At 51.3% G+C, this 21,450-nt stretch overlaps 1 long non-coding RNA gene and 1 other non-coding gene across 2 annotated transcripts in view; both read right to left on the bottom strand.

Moving 5' to 3' along the window:
• The window catches only part of LOC128111020 (uncharacterized), an 85,522-nt gene extending 69,675 nt beyond the window's left edge, over positions 1–15,847 (bottom strand). Inside the window, exons 1-2 of the long non-coding RNA XR_008218443.1 lie at positions 14,920–15,847; positions 13,820–14,545 (exon numbers count right to left, since the gene is read on the bottom strand). This is a non-coding gene — a long non-coding RNA (uncharacterized LOC128111020). The remainder of the gene's footprint in view (positions 1–13,819; positions 14,546–14,919) is intronic.
• A 918-nt stretch (positions 15,848–16,765) lies between these two features.
• On the bottom strand, positions 16,766–16,872 carry LOC128111290 (U6 spliceosomal RNA). The gene has a single exon (XR_008218556.1). It is a non-coding gene; the product is annotated as a U6 spliceosomal RNA (small nuclear RNA).
• Between the last annotated feature and the right edge of the window lie 4,578 nt (positions 16,873–21,450).

Genomic DNA, 21,450 nt, shown 5'->3' with positions numbered 1-21,450 from the left:
TCAGAGCTGGCACACTGCTCTGAACCAGAGCTCAGTGATGAGGACCAGGGATATGTGACAAAGTCCAGGATTTAGTGGTCAAAACGTGAATTCAGTAGGTTAGACCAGGGCTCAATGGTCAGGATCAGGACTCAGTGATGAGGACCAGAGCTCTGTGTCCTCGAATAGAACTCAGTGATGGTGTCCAGGGTCAGATGACCACCACCAGAAACCAGTGGCCACAACTAGGATCTAGTTCTCAGAACCTGGGTCAGATGGATCAGAACTAAAACACAGGGCTCAGGACCCCAGTTCAGTGACAAGGACCAGGGCTTTGTGATGAAGACTAGGGATTAGTGATCAGAACCAGGGCTTAGTCATGTGGACCAGGGCTCTGTGATTGAACCCCAGTAAATATCCTATGGCTGGAGCTCAGTGATGAGGACCAGGACTCAGTAAAGAGGATCAGGACTCTGTTATGAGGACCAGGATTCAGTGATGAGGACCAGGACTGTCATGAGGACTAGGATTCAGTGATGAGGACCAGGACTCAGTTTTGAGGACCTGGACTCAGTGATGAGGACCAGGACTCAGTGAATAGGACCAGGACTCAGTGAATAGGACCAGGACTCAGTGATGAGGACCAGGGCTCAGTGATGAGGACCAGGATTCAGTGATGAGGACCAGGGCTCAGTGATGAGGACCAGAGATCAGTGATCTTAAGTAGGGCTCAGTGATTAGGACTAATCCTCAATGATGAAGACCAGGCCTCAGGATCAAGACTAGTGCCCAGTGCTCAGGACCAGGGATCAGTCATCAAGGACCAGCACTCAATTATCAGGACCAGGATTCAGTGATAAGAACCAAGGGTCAGCAATCAGGACCAGGGCCAGTAACTATAATCAGGGCCCAGTGACCACAACCAAAAACCAGTAACCAAGACTAGAAACCAGTGACCAGGACTAGAACCAGAACTCGGTGCTCAGTGGCAATGCTTAGTGGCTATGACCAGGGCCAAGTGGGCTGCTCCCCGGGACTCAGTGATTAGAAAAGAACATGGTGATTGGAAGCTCTTCCAGTGATCAGAACCAGGGCTAAGTGCCAAGGATCATGGATTAGTCATCAAGACAGTACCTCTCACTTAAGTACTAGGCAGGCCTAACGTTCTGAGCGTCTGAGACCAGGCAAGATGGGGTATATTTGGGGTGGGGTGGCTAGATATCCCTTCAGCATCTGTGCCCCTCTGGCCCACCACTGTCTTGGCTGTCTCTGTCTCACTCACTGTCTCTGTCCTTCTCACTGTCTCTGTCCTTCTCACTGTCTCTGTCCTTCTCACTGTCTCTGTCCTTCTCACTGTCTCTGTCCCTGCCCCTTCATTCTCTCTTTCAATGTCTCTCCCCGTTTCAGAGTCTCTGTGCCCTCTCATCCATGTCTGTCTCTCTCAGGACTTATCTCTTCCTCTATCTCTGTCCCCTCACCCCACCTCTGTCTCCCTCAGTACCTGTGTCCCTTCTTCATCTCTGGCTTTCCTGGTGTCTTTGTGTTCCCCAAGATCCTTTTTGAGAGGGAGGAGGGTGGTAAGTAGAGGGTTATGGAACAGTGAGTATGAGTGTGTGTATGTGTGTGTGTGTGTCATGTTGTGAGTGTGTGCGTGCGTCCATGGGGGTGACAGGGCAGCATAAGTGGCCTTTAAAGGCCCTTGTGCCCCAAATTTCTTCAACTTGCCGTGTCTCTCTCCTCATCACTTCCATGATGTCTCCACTTGTGTTGTCTTGTTCCCGAGCCCACTGGTCCCCCAGGTCCCTCATCATCTGCCCGAGTCTAGGCAGTGGTCCTAAAGTAGGGTAGAGAGAGCCAAGACTGCTGCCTTTCCCCACTTGTCCCCACTTGTCCCCTTCAAGACACAATCCCACGACACACTGCATCTGTGTCTCTGCCCAGTCAAGGCAGCTCAACAAACCTAGCCACACCAAGAAACCAACACAGGCCAGGGCACGCGTGCACGCACACACACACACACACACACACACACACACACACACAGTAACAGAGGCACAAGACAACACTAAACATGGGCACATGCAAAACATGGCCACACAGAGACACAGTACAACCGACAAATACATAGATATACAGACACATAAACATACTCAGATACACTGGTACACAAACACTCAGGTACATATTGTACAGATATGCTCACACACTCACACACGTATATACACAGAGATGAACATGCTCAAACACACATGCTACTTGTGCACACACAGGAATACAGACACACTGGACACACAGACACATGTGTGTGTAACACAAAAACACAGACACATTCACAGAGGCACAACTACGCTTCCCTAGTATGCACCCTTCCAACTGTGGGCCCTTGTATCATGACTCCGCTTCGTCCTTCACTCTATGCTGGACCACACTGGCCTGTCCACAGCACATATTCCCCACCAGCCATGGCACTATCCAGTCTCTGTAGGTGTTAGGATTGCCAAGAGGATGGACACAAATCTTGTTCTTGGAGTGAGAATGTGAGAGCTTTCTGGGAGCTCCTTCACACACCTGTGCAGCCCGGCACACCTCTGCAAAGCTATGCACACCCTCACATTAGCACACTGTGCACAACCATGTATTCTCTCCAGACTCGCTGTTCACACTGAACCCAGCTGTTCAGATTCATATGGGAATCCCACAGCTACTCACATGCACGTGTGACTCCCACACCAGCGTCTGCATGCACACATACACACACGTGTGTGCGGGCTCACACACACAGAGGCGGCAATAGTGGGGCACACACCAATACGCACACGGGAGGCATAGGCTCTGATACCTAGGGTCGAGGAAACTCAAGGAGGGACAGCTATAGGCCATCTGGCCAGAGTGCTCTAACCAGTGCAGCTGGTTCAGGCATTAGGCCGTGGCTGCAGTGCGGGGCACAGGGACAGTGGCACACAATGAGAGTCAACTTGGGTCATCATAACCAGAACACTTGGCCAAAGTGAGGGTGTCATGTGTGTGTACACCGGGAGTCTTCAGTAGGCTGGGGTCTGCCACCTAGGATTGGTCCAGATGCAGGCAACACAGCAAGCCTGGGTCACACTCAGGCTGAGCATCAGGGCTGCCAGGACCTTCCAGCCAAAGGTAGCTGCAGCCTGCATTCCATTTACTGACCAGTGCAGAAGCCAGAAGCCGAGACAGCCAAGCCCCTCACTGTTCACCCCACCCCCACCCAGTTCAGTCTCAGCAAGACCCTGCGCTGGGGGCCACAGCTCTGCCCCACACCCCACACACAACACAAACACCATTTGCAAATATTTCTAAAAATGCTGAGAACAGGAACCACAGTGCAGGTGGAGGACTAGAGTGGAAAGCCCCGCTCACCCATGGGACTGAAACTCAGAGACCCAGAACCATGGGGAGATTTGCATTGGGGGGGAGGTTGGCCCTGGATCAGTGATCCCAGAGAGTTCCTAATTAGTCACTCCCATCATGTCAACCACCCCACCCCCCAAAAAATGGCCAGGCCTAGGCTATGGCTGGGTTCCAATGACCAGGCCCTAAGGACAAGTCACAGAAAGACTTCCTGGTGGGCATATGCATCAGACCTGCCCAGATGGATTGCAGAGCCAGAGGGAGCCCCCTGGCCAGGAAGGCCACTCAGAGGTGGGCTGTGTCTTCATCTGCTCCCCTCTTAGCTCCTCATAGTCCATGCTGTCACTGTTATGACCAGACCTGGCCAACCTGGATACCTGTGTAACAAAGCCAAAGAAACAGTCCCAAGCCTCGAGATCCACAACTACTGCCACTACAGACCTGCCTGATCTCAGCTTCTGGGACCACAAGAGTCCCTGTAAGATCCCACCCTGCTCACACGGTTACATCAAGCCCCCCTCCCACCGGCCAAGACCACACACAGGCAAGGTGATATGTGTGAGAGGCATTTCATGGGCACTCATGTCTGGGAGACACCTGGATCCTGGTGACTAACCCAGCCTGTGTCCCTGGAGGAGACTCTGTGCCTACATCCACCTACCCAGCTCAGCCTAAGCTTGGTATGATGCAGGGTCCCTGAAAGGGCCTAAGAGTAGTCAAGGATGACCCTTCCAACACATAAAGCCTTCTACTAACACAGTAAGGTAGACACAGAAACATATCCAGATGCACAGACACACAGATATGCACAAAGGACATGCAGACACAAAGACATGCACAGACCTAGGAACACACACACACAAACACACAGCTATATGCAGACAAATAAGCACAAGGGCTCACAGATGCACAGATATACAAGAGACAGAGAGAGACAGACATACACAGATACACACAGAGCTCACATACATGTATACAGACAAGTGGACACAGAGGCTCACTGACACACAGACATACAAGACACATACATGGGGACACATAAAGACATACAAGCAGACGCATAGACTTACAGACATACATGCTGACCCACAACACACAGAGAAACATACAAACACACTACAGGGACACAGAGACATGTAGACACACAGGCCCACAAACACAAACAGACACAGAGGCACCCAGAAACAAAAACACAGTCAGGCAGTCAGCTCTCGACTGGACACACACATGGATACACACAGCAGTCACCCAGACAAGCGAAACATACAGAAGTGCAGACATTCATGTCACACACACGCTAGTATTCACACACAGGTGTGCTCACAAACCCCACACACCCACACGTACAGGTCCACACTGGCACACACGTTCTGAGGCCCACGCTCAGCCACAGCCAGATGACACCGTACACCCCTCACACTCAAGCCCACACAGGTTCCAGAGTCTCCCTCAGAGCTGGAAGCACACCCAGGCCCACATAGGCTCTCAGGCCCATGGGGACACCAGAGCCACACACATGGGACATCACAGACATGTGTTCACAGGTTTCCTGAGGACCCACAGGCCTGTCCTTGGACATTTCCCTGGGAGAGGGGCTTCCTTCTAGAAACATAGAGACCCCACTCTTTACAGAGAAGCATCCAGAAAGGGGTACCACCGCACACAGACCACATTAGACACACACAGCTCTGCACTGCCCCACAAACAACACTCCATCACCTGGGCCCATTCAGGCACACAGGACACAGACATGGGCCCATGTGCTGGAGAGCTCTAGGCAGTGGTAACCAAGGTGCGTGTGTCATACACACTAACAATCGCTCACACCCTGATAACAGCCTGCAGTCTTGGATGAGGCCCCACTATACCTAATTTAGCGGGCACCCCAGTCCTGGGCCTGGACTCTCCTACCCTCATAGCCCCACCTTACATCCCTGTATGCTGCTCAGCTGTGGCCCCTTCCCAACTCCTAGCCTGCCAGCCTGGGAGGTCCCACGCCTCACCACACATTGCCATGCTCTTGGGATAGGGCCCTGAACAGGCTCTGCACCCTCTGCAGCTCATGCCATTGCCTTCCCTTGTAGCCCTCTCCTCCATACAGTGGCTGCAAGGGTCAGTGATGCAAAGCCACCCCCTCAGCCCAGCCTGGACCAAGACAGCTGCCGGGAAGGACAGTCTCTGACCCCAGCTTGACCCAGGGCAGCCATAATGGGAGGACAGTCCCTGACCCCAGCCCAGGACAGCCAGGATCCTGGTGACCAACCAGTCTGCTGTGGAGGGAGCAGCCCTTTCACCCAGGATAGCTGTCATGGAATGGGGTCAGGACCTGTCCTCTCCCACCATCTAGCCTGAGTAGGGAGAGCAGCCTTTTAACCCAGGATAGCTGTTGTGAGTAGGTAGCCCCTGACTCTGCCCAAGCTAGATGATGGGAGAGGGCAGGTTCTGACCCGAGTCGAGGACAGCTGCTGGAAAAAGGCAGGCCCTGGCCCCAGCTTAGCCCACAACTGCTGCTTAGGCATACAACCCCTGACTCCAGCCCCAGAAATATGCTGGAGCTGCATCCCCTGGCTGTGGGGACTGAACAAATGTCCCCTCATTTCCCTCACCAGATAGGAGCCACACAAGCCCATCGGGCCCACTCACAGGGCCCACAGGTCCCAGACCCACACAGGCCAGCAGCAGCTCGAGGCTGGGAGCCTGTCGAGGTAAGGGCCAGCTGCGTACCTTGACATGGGGCCTCAAAGAACGTAAGAACCAGGCCTCCCCTGGCTGCAAGCACAGGCTGCCATGGAGCTACAAAGGCATGCACACCTCTCCTGGGAGCCTAGTCAGAAGAAAGGAAGGGACTGGGACATCCCACAGTCCTGGGGCACCCCAATCTCACCCGAGCCCTCAGACCCCACAGGAGCCCAGGCACCTAGCTCTGGCACAAGCTCCAGCCCTGACTTGTTTGCCCTCACCCAACTATCCCAGACATGGTTCGGGACAATTGCAATTATGCCTTGTGGTTTTCTCTGTTCAAAACATTGGCTTCTCATACACTTTGATGCACAGCATGTTGTGAACTCCCATACTCTGAGGAAGCTTTGTTGAGGCAAAAGTGGAACTGGGGTCACAGCTCAACGCTAAAGTATGATTGTCTCACGAGCTAGAGCGTGGTTGCTCGCAGAAAACCCTGGGTTTCCCTTTCAACACACACACACACACACACACACACACACACACACACACACACACACACACACACAAATTAAATAAATAAATAATTTTTTAAAGTAAAAACCTTTAAAAAAAAAAATGAGAGGCTGGCAGAAGCAAATATTCTTAGAGTCCATAACATGGTGGAGCAAGGCAGAAAGGCCCACGTGTCCCAGGGTGCGGGGAACAGCCCTCTCTTCGCCATCCTGCCCTGAAAGCAGATCACCTGGGTGCTGAGGGCTCCCCCTAGGGGACTGGATGGAAGTCAAAACGAACAGGCAGTGGAAGAAGAGGGGGTAACGAACTAGGAGATTAGGGATGTTCGTGAACTGGTCAGAGGACCCACACTGGGCAGGCCAGGGACCCCCCTCTCCGCAGCTCTGTCTGGCGCAGGATGCTGTCTGATCAGTGGAAACCCACTGGATCCCCTTGTGTCCCTGTTGGACGCCAGCTCTCCTGAGGCCTCACAGCCCCGCAGGAAACACACGATCACAGGCCAGGATGGCAACGTCCCGGGTGGTTAGGATACAGCGACTTCCATTCAGGGTGTTGGGCTCCACACAGTTCCACTGTGACCAGGCTATGGCTCCCCAGCCCTGGGCAGCTCTTGCCACCTACCCGGGCTCCCATTCAGAAGCTGGAAGGACCAGCCTGATTGGAAGGGTGCCAACGGCCCTTTGGTCCCATCTTTCTTGCTAGACAGATGCTCCAGAGAAGAGATGAAGGTTGGAGCCCCATTTCCTGCTTCAGGAGGGGTCCCAGGGTCTGCCTGCCACACTGGTAGCAGCAGAGGCACTTGGGCCTTGGCCTTGAATGTCTTACTGCACTGCAGCTGCATGAGACTCTTTCTGGTGTCATAGGCTAGGGCTCTGGCCAGGGCTGGGGACACCAGGTCCCTGGAGAACAGCACTGATGGGCAGAGTCCGAGATATAGACATGCCTGCTGGCTTTCTTATGGCCTGTTTTATGAGCCGAGGTTTCCAACTTAGGCAGCATAAGGCATAATACATAGGTGGACCTGTGGCGGTGACATGGCTGGGGGAGGCTAGGAACTGTGGGAGTCTGGCCTTAGGGTTGACAAAAGAAATCTCAGGACGGTAGACATGCATGCCTCTCAAGAAGAACAAACAGAAACAAACCCAAGCCAGAAGGGCGGGCCAAGTGGGTTCACCATGCCTAATTTCAAGCACAGGAGCTTAAAGATGAGGATCACAGAAGCATGGCCCTGAAGGCTCCCACAGACCCGAGCACCTCAAACCTATGCCCCTATCTTGCAGACAGCCTGATCTTTCCAGCCAGACTGTTTACTGAATGCCCATGTGGCCGGCAAACCAGGCTGCCCTCCCAGGGCAGCAAGTGAGCCAGGTAGGCAGCTGAGGGCCTTCCCATGTCTTGTCTCAACCCTTCACTTAGTGTCCCAGGTCCACCAGCTCAGAGATGTCCAAGTTCTGACCTCCGTGGGAGTGCTAGCCACGGGCATAAGCTCAGCCCTCCACGGCTCAGAACAAAGGCACAGACTGTGCCCAGTGCCCAGCTCAACCAGAGAACAACCCAGACCGAGTCTGTTTTCAAGCAGGAGCAGAGCCTAACCTAGTCTCCACAGTGACCACTATAGTCAGAAGACACCCCCTACCCACCCATCCAGCCCAGTCACTCAGAGCTGGCACTGGGCAGGCAAGCCCCACAAGCAAACTCTGCTGCCCCCGTGTGGCCATTGGCAGCATTGCACCCACAGCACACACCCTCCCTGGGGATGATGGGGGCAGGGAGGTTTTGTCAGGCTGTGAGGGGCCACCTGCCCGTCCAGCTAATGTCTAAAGGGTGCACTGCTATCTGGTAATTTTGGAAGGAAGCACATGCCCCACCTACTTAGGGTGGATGGGGGCATGTGCCCTATTCTTGGTGGCCAGATTGGGGGTACAGTCTTACACCCTGCTCCAGGGGCACACCTCCAGGCCCTTGACCCCTGTGTACCTGTCCCACCATCTTCAGACATAACCCATTCCTGGTACTTGAAGTTTTGCTAGGCTGTTAGCTTCCTGGAGCCTGTTGGGACCCCCTATGCCAACAAGACCTGGGGATGTGGTCAGGCCTAGCCCTGGGGCTGATCGAGGCACAGGTGGACCAGTGATGCCCCAGCCCCATGTGTACTTGCTGAGTCCCCAGAGTAACCATACTGCAGAGCTCGTGTGCCCCCTGGTGACCATAGATGTCATTGCATGCCAGATTCAGAAACTTGGCTCCACCCAGCCAGGTGTGCTTTGAGTACAGGTGACCTAAAACAGGCACAGAGAGAAGAGTGCACATGCAAATGCCATGTGTGTGTGTTCATGTTTACACACCAGTGTCCCTAGTCGTGACCACTGAGGCCCCGGTTAACTGCTCATGTATCACCCATGATGGTATGACATGATAAATGTACACACTGGTGGAAATAGTATTGACAGGCAAGCCCAGGTTTTTGGTTTTACAGTCCCATGCCCATAAGGTCTTTGTAATTAGCCAAGCTGTAGTCAGCTTGGAAGTAAGTCACCACTAAGTCTGGAGACAGGGTCTGAGTTCACACCGTCCTCACATGATGCTGAGCCTGGGCTAGGCTCCACCTGCCCACTGAGGTCAGACTGTGGCCTCCCAGCCCATCAGCTCCCAGCTTGTAGCACGATGATGCCCTCAGGAGCCAATCTCTGCTGCCACCATGTGGCCGTTGGTGACATTCTCTCTGCAGCACACAGGAGGCTCTTGTCAGGGCAGGTGGGGCGGGGCAGGCCAGCTAAAGCGGTGATTCTCAACCTGTGGGTCATGACCCCTTTGGGGGTCAAATAACCCTTTCGCGAGGGTCACATACCAGATACCCTGCATATCAAATATTTACATCATGATTCAAAACAGTATCAAAATTACAGTTACAAAGTAGCAACAAAAATAATTTTATGGTTGGGGTCACCACAACATGAGGGACTGTAGTAAAGGGTTGTGGCATTAGGGAGGCTGAAAACCACTGAGCTGAGGTAAATAGGGATACATGCCCGGGTTTGGGTGATCAAGTTGTGAGTTCAGACTTGTACCACAGTTTGGGAGAGAGTCCAAGGCTCATGTCCTCTTCACGGTTTCCCCCAAGACTGTGCATGGCCGTGTGCACAATGCACTGGCCACAGTATAAAAGCCCCAAGGCAGGCTCCCGGGCCCTCTAGATTCCCACATTCCACACAGATGCATGGGGACATACCAGGCAAGAGGGGGGGAGGATTTATGACTGAGGAAAAATGTCAACAGAATTAGGAGACACCCAGGGCCAGCAGCTCCAGCCACCCCCACCTGTACCTGTCTCTAAGACCTGTTGGGTTCCTAGGGCCTGGTGATACTTTGCAATCTGGTGTCTGGCACTGAGGAAACATGGTTAGGGCCAGTCCTGGGGCTGGCCAGTGCCTTGTGGGGTCAGTTCACATTAGCACAATTGCCTAAGCACCTGGTACACCTGCTGAAGCTCCACTATGACCACAGTGCAGAGCTCAGGTGCCCCCTGGTGGACAAATGCACCATGGCATGCTCTCCAAGCCAGATTCAAAACTTGGCACCACCCCCTCATTTGAAGGTGTGTGTGTGTGTGTGTGTGTGTGTGTGTGTGTGTGTGTGTGTATGAAAGAAATCTGAATGGAATCACCAAATAACGGGAGATACAAAGCCTAGCACGCCACTTCGCACCACCAAGCAAAACTTCAAGTACCAGGAAAGGGTTTTGTCTAATTGAGCTATTGGCCAAAAGAGTCCCATGGAAAACCCCAAACAGGTCGGGTAACTTCCAAGGCTATTGGTTGCTCTCCACAAACTATAGTCAGGCCTTGCTGCTGAAAATAACACCTATCCATCTCACTGAACATGGGAAGTTGTGCCTGTGCCTACTGACTAGCTCATGGGACCGGAAGGTACTCTGCAAGGCACCACAGAAGAAGAGTAAACACCAACCCGGCTGCAAACCCTTCCATCTACCGTTGTGACCTATCTGCAAGACACACTGGTGCAAGAGAGGCACAGAAGTCGTGGGAGTGACCAGCCATCATCCCCTCCGTGAGATGGGACCCATGTCTAACACTGCTCAGGTGGCCAAACACCTGAGACTGCACAGGCCGTGGACCTAGGAGAAAACCAAATGCTACTGTTCTGCTAAATAAACACAGTGATAAAATGACGCCTAACAATATTTTGCTATACTCGTAGGCCAGCGTCTTGCTCAGCCATCACCAGAGAAGCTTCGTCAAGCAGGAGATGAGAACTAAGACAGAAACCTGCAACTGGACAGTGTGTTGAGGGTGAGGATCTTGGGACGCTCAGTCTTACGTGGGATGTCTTCATCAAACCCCTCGCCTCAGGGCTCAGGGAGCTATGCACAAGAGGAGGCAGGAGGGACGGAGGATGCAAAGGAAACCAGGCCTTCCGGACACAACATGCCTGGCACACATATGAACTCGGAGAGACCGTGGCAGCATGCACAGGGCCTGCACAGGTTCAAGCCAGATGGGCTCTCATCACTGAGGGGAAGTGGACACAAGTCCCCGTCCCTAATCCAGAAGCTCTCTTCATTTGACAGCTGCTCACAAAGGGAGAATTAGTTTCCTCCAATGGAGTCTCACTGGGTATACCAACCACACTTGATGGCGGCCCCCGGGCCCAGCAGTAGACGGCCAGCACAAAACAAGCTCACTGGTATTTCTGGAGGGTGTTGTTGTTGTTGGGTTTTTTGTTTGTTTGTTTGTCTCATAATGATTTTGTTTGGGCTTTTTTTAATACACTGGTCTTTTGTTTGTATATTATGATTTCCAATTTTTTATTTTAATTTTATGGTGTGTGTGTGTGTGTGTGTGTGTGTGTGTGTGTGTGTGTGTGTGTGTTTCTGGTGCTTTTTTCTGTTTTGTTTTATTCTGGTTCATTTATTTTTTGTCTGTTTACCTGTTTTTTTCTAAAGAGAGAAAGTTGGATGGGTGGACAGGCAGGTAGTATCTGGGAAGAGATGTGGAGGGGAATCCCGATCAGAATGTATTGTATAAAAAACATATTTTCAATTAAAAAAAAGAATTGGCCCCACCCACCCAGCCGGGAGGACTCTCAGGTAGAGGTGACAAAAACATACTCAGAGAGTGCACATGACGTGTGTGTGTGTGTGTGTGTGTGTGTGTGTGTGTGTGTGTGTGTGCATGTTTACACATCCGTGTCTCTAATCCTCCCCCACTGAGGCCCTGCACAATTGTTCACAAGCGGTGGTGGGTCACGGATGTCAGTCCGGGAGAGGGTCACCACTGAGTCTGGAGCCAAAGTCTGGACGTTCTGGGGCGTTTAGAGTTGAGTCTGGGCCAAGGAAGGAAGGAAGGACCCTGGGCTGAGCTGGTGTCTTCTGCGGTCACGCCGCTCCCGCACAGCCCTGCGGCTTCGAACCTGCGGGAGACCGGGGCCTGCACGAGCGAGGCTCTACTGACACCGTGTGGCCACTGGCAGAATGGCACTCACCGCCCTCGGGAAGCTCTTGTTAAGGCAGGTCGGGGAAGGGCTGCTGTCTCAAGGCAGGTGGGGTCAGTAGTTCCTTTCCCTGGTGTGGGAGAGGGCGCATGCCCTGTTATGGTGGGAAGGAACACGTGTCCCATCTATCTAAGGGTAGAGGAAATGCGCATGCCCTGTACTTGGTGGTCGAGGTAGGGATGCAGGCTTACACACCCAGAGGTTCGTGTCCCTCTCACGGCGGTAATGCCCAGCCAGGCTCTGTCCGCGATCATGTGCACGGTTACTGTCAGCAGGTTCCAAGGCCCAAGCCAGGCTCCTTAGCAGGCTAGACTCCACACTCCACGCGGGCACGTGGCCGCACCAGGCACAAAGAGGGTGCCTGACACGAGATTTTGACAGAGTTAAGGAACACTGAGGACCCGGGTCTCCAGCCAACCCCACCTGGACTTTCTTGCGGGCCGTTGAGTTTCTGGGGTCTGATGGGAAACCCAGTATCTCGCACTGAGAGAGCACGGTCAGTCCCTGCCCTGGGTCTGCTGCGTCAGGTCACACTGGCAGGTCAACTCACACCCGGTACACCTGCTGAGGCTCCACAAGGAGCACAGTGCGCAGCTCGTGTGCCCCCTGGTGGCTAGATGCACCACTGCATGCTCTGCCAAGCCAAGCTCAAAGAATGGGCTCCACCCAGCCAGGTGGACACTCAGGTGACGGACACAGGCTCAGAGAAAGTACACGTGTGTGTGTGTGTGTGTGTGTGTGTGTGTGTGTGTGTGTGTGTGTGTCTGTGTCTGTGTCTGTGTCTGTGTGTGTCTGTGTGTGTGTCTGTGTACGCGCACGCACGCTTGCATGCACTTACACACCTGTGTCTCTCATCCTCCCCACGGAAGCCCCCACACAACTGTTCACATTACCATAAATGATTGAGGCAGGGATAGAGGCGAACACTGGTAGAAACAGGGTGAAGGGTTCCAGAGTTTGTACGGTGATTCTACAGTCTCACTATCGGCCAGGATTCCCTGAATCCTGGTCAGTCTGAGAGAAGGTCACCACTGAATCTAGAGCCAAGGTGTGGCGATTCTGGGATGTTTAGAGTCAAGTCTGTATTAGGTGAGAACCGATCCTACTTTAGGGTAGAAGAAGAGCACGTGTTGGGCCCCACAGGCCCCACCATGGTCAGGCCGCGACCTCCCAGGACCAACCAAGCACCTGTTTGGTGTCCACGGGAGCGGAGCTCTGCTGCCACCGTGTGGCCACTGGAGCACTACACCTGCTGCTCACAGTCGCTCTTGTCGCAGCGGATGAAAAGGGACGGCCCGGTCTACTTGAGGTAGGAGAGGGCACAAGCCCTCTTGGTGATCAAGTTGGGGTCGCAGACTTAAACTGCAGTTTGGGGAAGCCAGCCCGAAACTCAGGCTCCCCTCATGGTCATCCCCTGGCTGTGCGTGTGGTGTGTGTCCCATCTATCCAAGAAGCCAAGGGGTGTGTGCCCTGTACTTGGTGGTCATGTCAGGGCTGCAGGTTTATACCAAAGGTAGTGGAGGGCACCCTGAGGTGAGGCTCATGTACCCCTGTGGTAGTCCCGAGGCTCTGTGCGGGGTAAGTGCCCAGTTACTGGCAATGGATCCCAAGGCCAGAGCCAGGCCCCTGGGAAGGCTGAGCTCCCATTTCCCATGTGGACGGACACATGGCCACACCAAGAGCAAAAATGGTTTATGACTGAGGTGAGAGGGTGTTAATGGGGTGTCACAGAATGAGGGGACACCCCTCCTACCTGCATTGTATCTCCAGGACTTGTTGGGTTTCTAAGGGCTGGTGAGAGACCTCTTGCCAACCAGGGTACCACTGTGGCCAGGCACAGCTGTAGGGCTTGTCAGGGCCATCGGGTCACACCGGCAGGTGAACTTGTGGGGCCTCAGCAGCCTGTGCACCTGCCGGGTCCCCGGAGCGTGGAGCTTAGACGCCCCCTAGTGTCCGTTACATCACTGTGTGCGCTACCGGACCAGGAGGCATCTGGAGTGCAGGGAAAGTGGGTCAAGGTCCTTCCGTACCTCCAAAAGCCTCAGAGGCGGACACACACATGACACCGGCACACGTGGAGGTCAAAGGACACCCTCAGGTGTCAGTCCTCACCTCCGCCTTCACAACGGCGCACACCAGGATAGTCGGGGTGCACGTTTCCGGGGATCCTGTCATTACCTTAGGAGCATTGGGGTTACAGACACAGGTTACCACACCCAGCTCTGTGCAGGCTCTGAGGATTTGAACTGGGGTCTCCACACTCGTTAGGCAAGCACTTTACCCCCAAGGCCCTGTGTTTTTAGCTGTAGGTTTTAACTGTAAAGTCACACTGGTGTAGGATGGTTCTTCAACACATGAACCTCTTCTGAGTGGTCAGTTTAAGTCGTCACTTTTGCTGTCGTTACCAGGGTCTTGTGTCTTAGTCTCATTGTGGAATTTTCTTGTTCATGGCATTTTCTATTTCCTTCCTGTGTTCATCCTGCCTCCCGATAGATAGATAGATAGATAGATAGATAGATAGATAGATAGATAGATAGATAGATAGATATTTGGTTTTTTGAGACAGGGTTTCTCTGTGCTGTCCTGGCTGTCCCGGATCTCGCTCTGAAGACCAAGCTGGCCTTGAACTCACTGAGATCCACCTGCTTCTGCCTCCTGAGTGCTGGGATTAAAGGCGTGCACGACCACCGCCCGGCTTCTGCTGGTTTCGAACATTATGCTTTGTCATTTTATGGTGATTGCTCTGGGAGCCATCCAACTCATTTATGGAATTTATTGATCCTAACTTGCTTCCAACAAGACATATATTTTAGCCTAAGTCCCCACATAGCCCCACTCTCTTCCGCTAATCACGTGAGTCCTCTGGATTGCAGGTACGAGTCCCACGTCCTCTTGTGGTTGCCATCATGCCCTTCCTCCAACAGGAGGCTGCTCCCTTGGCTTCTTGCATCTCCTGCAGCAGCTACTGGGCCTCTGCCCGGACAATGTCCTTAGACTATTCCCAGTGAGGTCTCTTCTGCCTAAAATGTCTTCATTGCATGCCGGCAGGGAGCAGGCAACTCCACAGCACCAGCTTAGATGAAGATCAGGATTTGATCAAGAGATTGGCCCAGACCCCGGCAGGCCGAGGCGTGCTCAACTTTGGGGTCATCCGAGTCTTGTCAGGGTCCTGTCAACACTGGCAGGCAGGTCAGCCTCAGGCCCTGCAGCGGCTGCTCAGCCTTCAGTGGCCGAATGACGGTGCTTGGGCGCCCTCTCGTGGCCTCTCTGCATCACTGCATCTCGCCAGCCCCACCCAGCCAGACTCAATCAAGCCGGTTTGCCCCACTGCGGCAGTTTTACCCGACTTCTGTCTCCTCTCAGGGGCATGGCCTCTCCTCCTAGGACTCACCTGTGTGTGCAAGCACCTGAAGCCCATTCCTAGTACTGGGAAGGGAACACATAGCCTATAGCCCTCCTCCACCACAGCCAGATGTGACCAGAGGATGTGACCGAAGAGGTCTCCGTGAAATTCTGCCTCTCCCCTTGTTCCTGCTCCTGAAATGCGATAACACCGGCTGATTCCCAGAAGGCCTCTTTCCCGTGTCCAGAGTCCAAACAATCCAAAGGGGGCATCCATCAATGCTGCTGAACCACGAGGCCGTTCCTCTTGATCGTGATTGTAAACGGCAAATAAAATCCTTGCCACATCAATTTTCTACAATGAAACTGAATTCACACAGTGCTCACCCAGAGCAAAGGGTGACCTCATGGCTTCTACTGCCGTTATGACTATCAATTGTATTAATTTCACCTAATCAAATTTTCGCAGCACTGATTGCACCAAGAGGCTTTGGTTTCCATGCCAAGTTCTGGTCAGCACGAATGCTTCCAAGAGCAGCTTGTTGACTGGTAAAAAGTACTTATTCTTTTATCCATAATATTCCTTGGCCGTTGAGTAAGATTGAAGTCTTATCCAAGTCAGTCCTGCCGGGAGGGGCCGTACAAGCCTATGGGAAGCTGAGGCGGAAGGATCCCGCGTCTGAGGGCAGCCTGGGCTACACAGGGAGACCCTCTCCAGACACAAACAGGCTCTGGCAAATGCAGACATTTTTGAGTCTTGCACTCAAACTTGAAGGTTGAACACGTGCACTCACCAGTGTTCTCCCCAAATCCCACCAAGGCAGAATCTGGTAACAAAGCCAGATGCTTCTCTGGCCCCTCCCAAGAGGCTGCTGCCGCATCCCAGCGCTCCCAGTAAAAGCCCCAGCTCTCAGATGAGGAGACGGAGGCATGGGGCGATCAGGTCACATGGTAAGGAGATCACAGCCAAAATGTGAACCCGGGTAAGTGCCTGTGACCAGTAACTAAACTGACAAGGTCCAGAGGAAAAGAGAAAGAGATGATACAGGATCGGGAACAGCTCGTGGAGGTGGTAAGTTCAGGCCCAAAGCTAAGGCCGCAGTGGGCGGGCATGGGGCGGAATGGGCATGGGGCGGCATGCGAGTCAACCAGATTCACATGGCAGCCCCAGGAATGCTCAGAGCCCAGAGGCCGCCGTATGAAGGTGCTGGGGGAGAGGGGCGCGGGGGAGGGGGGGGCGGAGAGAAGATGAGAAAGGATGAAGAATCAGCAGGAAATCAAAGAGATCACTATTCCCTGTCTGTGGCAAGTGTCCCACATTTACATACTTATTTATTCATTTATTTATAGTGTGTGGGTTTTTATGGCACACCTTAAGAATTTGCATGTCATCTTTGCTCAGAGGCCATGTTAATCTTCTCTGTATTGTTCCACTTTTAGTATATGTGCTGCTGAAGTGAGCATGTCTGTGTGTGTTTTATGTGTGTACATGTTCGTGTATGTGTTTGTATGTGTGGGTCAGAGGTCAACGCTGTGTGTCTTCTTCAATCACCTTTCACTTTATTTTTAAAATGCTTTTATTTATTCTTTTTTAATCTTTTTTATTTAGTGCACTGATGTTTTGCCTGCATGTATGTCTGTGTGAGGGTGCTCTTAACCATTGAGCCATCTGTCCAGCCCCTATTTATTCTTTAAATTTTTCATACATATCTATGGACAATGTATTTTGATCATATCCGCCTGCCACTACTTCCCTCCAACTTCTTGTAGTGCTCCCCATGTCTCCCTTTTATTATTATTATCATCATTATTATTATTACTCAAACTCCAGTTAGTGATGTCCACATGCATGTGAGTCTTTTATTATTACCATTATTATTATTAATAATCAAAGTTCAATTAGTGATGCCCACATGCACATAAGCATGGTGGCATCCACTGGGCCATGGGCAGCCTACCAGAGGTCATGTCCCCAAAGGAGAGTGGCGTCCCCTCCCTGAGCAGCCAACTGCTAGCTAATAGCTCCCCCACCAAGGGGAGTGTGACTGACTTGCTCTTGTTTCAATCCAGCTCTGGGTGACACCACTGATGCCACACACACACACACACACACACACACACACACACACACACACACAACAGGTGGCATAGCAGCTCCAGTACTCTGAAAGCTAGTCAGCAGGAAAGAGTTCCTGGCCAGTCCAGATGGATTTTTCTAAGCTCTGCAGCCAAAATAAGTGGATCTTCAGCAACCAGGTCTCACCGTCTAGTCCTGGTGGACGACCGAGAAAAGGACGAGAGATGCTGTGTGCAGTGGCCATGTCACGTTCAGAAGCCGGCACCGCATAGCACGCCTCCCATCTGCTACCTCTCACCTGCTTTTCACCCCCTCCTCCATGTTCCCTGAGCCCTGGATAGGGGAGGCTTATGTAGATGTTGTTTGTAAGGGGCAGTTTGGCCAGTTATGAATCTGCATTAACCACCAGCCACCACAAAAAGGGGCTTCTCCAACCACAGCTGAGAACCACACAAACCTGTGAGTGTACACATACCTGTGTAGAAGGTGGTTTGAGCCACACAAACCTGTGAGTGTACACATACCTGTGTAGAAGGTGGTTTGAGCGTCTAACATGACAAGACTAGATTCCCCGCACAGGACCTACAATCTCGCTGGTCATTGGCTTTTGACCAGGTATCAGACATGAAGTTCCTTCCTGTGGAACAGGCCTCAAACCCAGTCAGAAAGCACTTGGTTACCCCCATAACCATCCTGTCGGCTATTGTACCAGTGGGCAGTGGGCACATCTTACTGGGCAGGATGATACTGTAGCGTGCAAGATCCATCTTGAAATCAAAGATCCTCCTGCCTCTGCCTCCTGAGTGCTAGGACTAAAAGCATGTGCCACCACACCCAACCTAACCCATTTCTTGAGAGCAACATTGTTCACCCAGGCATATACTTAGTTCAAATAATGTTAGCTAGCTTACAGTGTAGTGAATTCCCATAAGGCTTCTTCATGGATCCCTAGCTTTGGCTAACCTAACCTTTACCCTCTCTGCTCCCCAGTCCCCCAGCCCCTCATTCCACACTTAAATCTTTAACACTGAAAACCCCCTCCTGCCAGGCATGATGGTGCACACCTTTAATTCCAGCACACAGGAGGTAGAGGCAGGTGGAGTTCTGTGAGTTCGAGACCAGCCTGGTCTACAAAGTGAGATCCAGAACCACCAGATGCTGTGGGATGGTCTGTATGTCAAGTGTGTTGCTGATTGGTCAATAAATAAAACACTGATTGGCCAGTGGCCAGGCAGGAAGTATAGGCGGGACAAGGAGGAGAATAAAGCTGGGAAGTGGAAGGCTGAGTCAGAGAGACACTGCCAGCCGCCACGATGGCAAACAGCATGTGAAGATGCCGGTAAGCCACAAGCCATGTGGCAAGGTATAGATTAATAGAAATGGATTAATTTAAGCTATAAGAACAATTAGCAAGAAGTCTGCCACGGCCATACAGTTAGTAACCAATATAAGTCTCTGTGTTTACTTGGTCGGGTCTGAGCGGCTGTGGGACTGGCAGGTGAGAGAGATTTGTCCTGACTGTGGGCCAGGCAGGAAAACTCTAGCTACAACCAGAGCTGTCACATAGAGAAACCCTGTCTCAAAAAAAAAAAAAAAGGAGGAGGAGGAAGAAGAAAGAAAGGAAGGGAGGGGAGGAAGAAAGGGAGGGAGGGAGAGGGAGAGAGAGAGAGAGAGAGAGAGAGAGAGAGAGAGAGAGAGAGAGAGGAAAAAGAAACTCTCTCCCTCTATTTTCATATTGCCTGTGTTCTACTATCCCCTCAAATTAAGTTTTTCCTTGTGCTGAAGGTTTGCAGGTTTGAGGGCAGCCCTCCATGTACCCCCCACTTCGGTTAAGCCTCCTCACACCCCAGCACTTCCCCATCCCCACACCTCTTCATGCTTGATTTAGTCCGTTTCCCCTCATGTGTGTTTATCTTTCTCTTCTGTCTCAAGCATTACTTCCAGAATCCTCTGCAGAGCTGGCCAGTGTCACAAACACCTCTAATCTGTTTTTGCTGTGGAAAATTTTAATTTCTCCTTGAATTTAATAATTTTTCTGGGTATAATACTCTGGGTTTAGAGTTGGGATCTTTCAGAATTTGGAATATGTCTTTCCAGGCATCTGGCCTTAATAGTTTCTACTGAGGGGCTGGAGAGATGACTCAGTAGTTGAGAGCATTTGTTGCTCTTGCAAAGACCTTGGATTTGATTCCTAGTACCACACAGCAGCTAGCAACCATTTGTAACTCCAGTTACACATGATTCAATGCCCTTTTCTGGCCTCTGTGGACACCTTATGCATGTGGTACACAAGCATGCATGCAGGAAAAAGACCCATACACATAAAATAATAGATAGATAGATAGATAGATAGATAGATAGATAGATAGATATTTTCTTAAGTTTCTATTGAATAATCAAGTATTACTGTTAATGAGGTAGATGAATTTGCCTTTGTAAATAACTGGACCTTTCTCTCTTGCAGCTTCTAATCCCCATTCTTGATTTTGTATTTGTAATGTTTAAACTATAATGTGTTATGGAGCTTTATTTTCTGGTTCTGTCTATTTGGTGTTCTGTAGGCCTCTTGTGTCTACATGGACATCTCCTTCTCTAGGTTTGGAAATTTTTTCTTGTATGACTTTTTACTGAAGATATTTCTATGCCTTTGTTGTGGTATTCTCCTTCTTCTATACTTACAATTTGAAGGTTGGGTCTTTCTGCAGTGTCCCAAATCATACCCACACTCTGTTCATTACTTTCATTTATCATTAACTTTAATTAATAAACCAATTCCTCTTCTTTGTCATCCAGGGTTGACAGGCTTTCCACATGATCATTCTATTGGTGAGTCTTTCAAATGAAGTTTTCATTTGGTTTATTGACTTTTTTCATTTCCAGAATCATTTTAACTTGGGTTCTCTTCAGGAGTTCTACCTCTTTTTTTATTATTCTTTTTTTTTTTTTTTTTTTAGAATTATTTATTATGTATACAATGTTCTGTCTGCAGGCCAGAAGAGGGCACCAGATCTCATTACAGATGGTTGTGAGCCACCATGTGGTTGCTGGGAATTGAACTCAGGACCTCTGGAAGAGCAACCAGTGCTCTTAACCACTGAGCCGTCTCTCCAGCCCCAAGTTCTACCTCTTGATTGAACTCTATTTTCACAACTTTCATTGATATCTCACTCAGATCCTTGATACTTTTCTCTTGGAGCATTTCCTTATCTTCTTTAAATGGTTTGAACACAGTTATAATCATTATTTCGAACTCTTTGTCAGGGAGTTCTTCCAGGTCATTCTCACGATGGAATTAGCAATTTGAGGGGTATACATTGTCATAGCTCTTCATGTTACTTTTGTTTCCTCTCTGGGACTTTAACATCTAAAGTAGTTTGGGGTTGAATTTGTCTGCCTGTCTTTTTATTCAAGTCATCCTTCTGATTTTGGTGGAGGTATGTACAATGTTCACTAGAGTGTTGAGATGCTTTCCTCTGTGGGACTGTCATGGAGGGCTGCAGGTTCTATCCCTGGTTTTCTTTTGAGACTTGGCTACACCCTCTGCTAACAATCTCTATCAAAAGGTCAGCACACCCCTTACTGCCCCTCTCCCCCAGCACCTTATGGAACGGCTCTCCAAGTCTAGATGCTCTTGAGTCGACCAGTGGTTGTGGGATTGAACTCTCAAGGGAGGGAAGTATGAAGCTGGGAGGCCTGTGGGATGGGAAGGAGCAGGGCTACCTGGTGGGTCAAGATGCAGGGAATCTATGTGGTGTGGGAAAGTGAACTCTCCTTATTTTTTTAGACAAGGTCTCTCACTGAACCTGGAGCTCACTGGCTGTCACCAGTTAGCCAACAAGCCCCAGGGATCCTCATATCTCTGTCTTCCCTGTGCTAGGGTTACAAGCACATGCCACCACATCTATCTTCTTACGTGGATGTTGAGGATCAGAACTCCGGTTCTCATGCTTGCATGGCATGCACTT

Source organism: Peromyscus californicus, unplaced genomic scaffold (assembly GCF_007827085.1).
Source record: "Peromyscus californicus insignis strain IS unplaced genomic scaffold, ASM782708v3 Scaffold_15__1_contigs__length_86483966, whole genome shotgun sequence".
In the NCBI taxonomy this organism is placed as follows: Eukaryota; Metazoa; Chordata; class Mammalia; order Rodentia; family Cricetidae; genus Peromyscus; species Peromyscus californicus.
The sequence above is the reverse complement of the archived record's forward strand: the minus strand, read 5'-3'. Positions and strand labels throughout refer to the sequence as shown.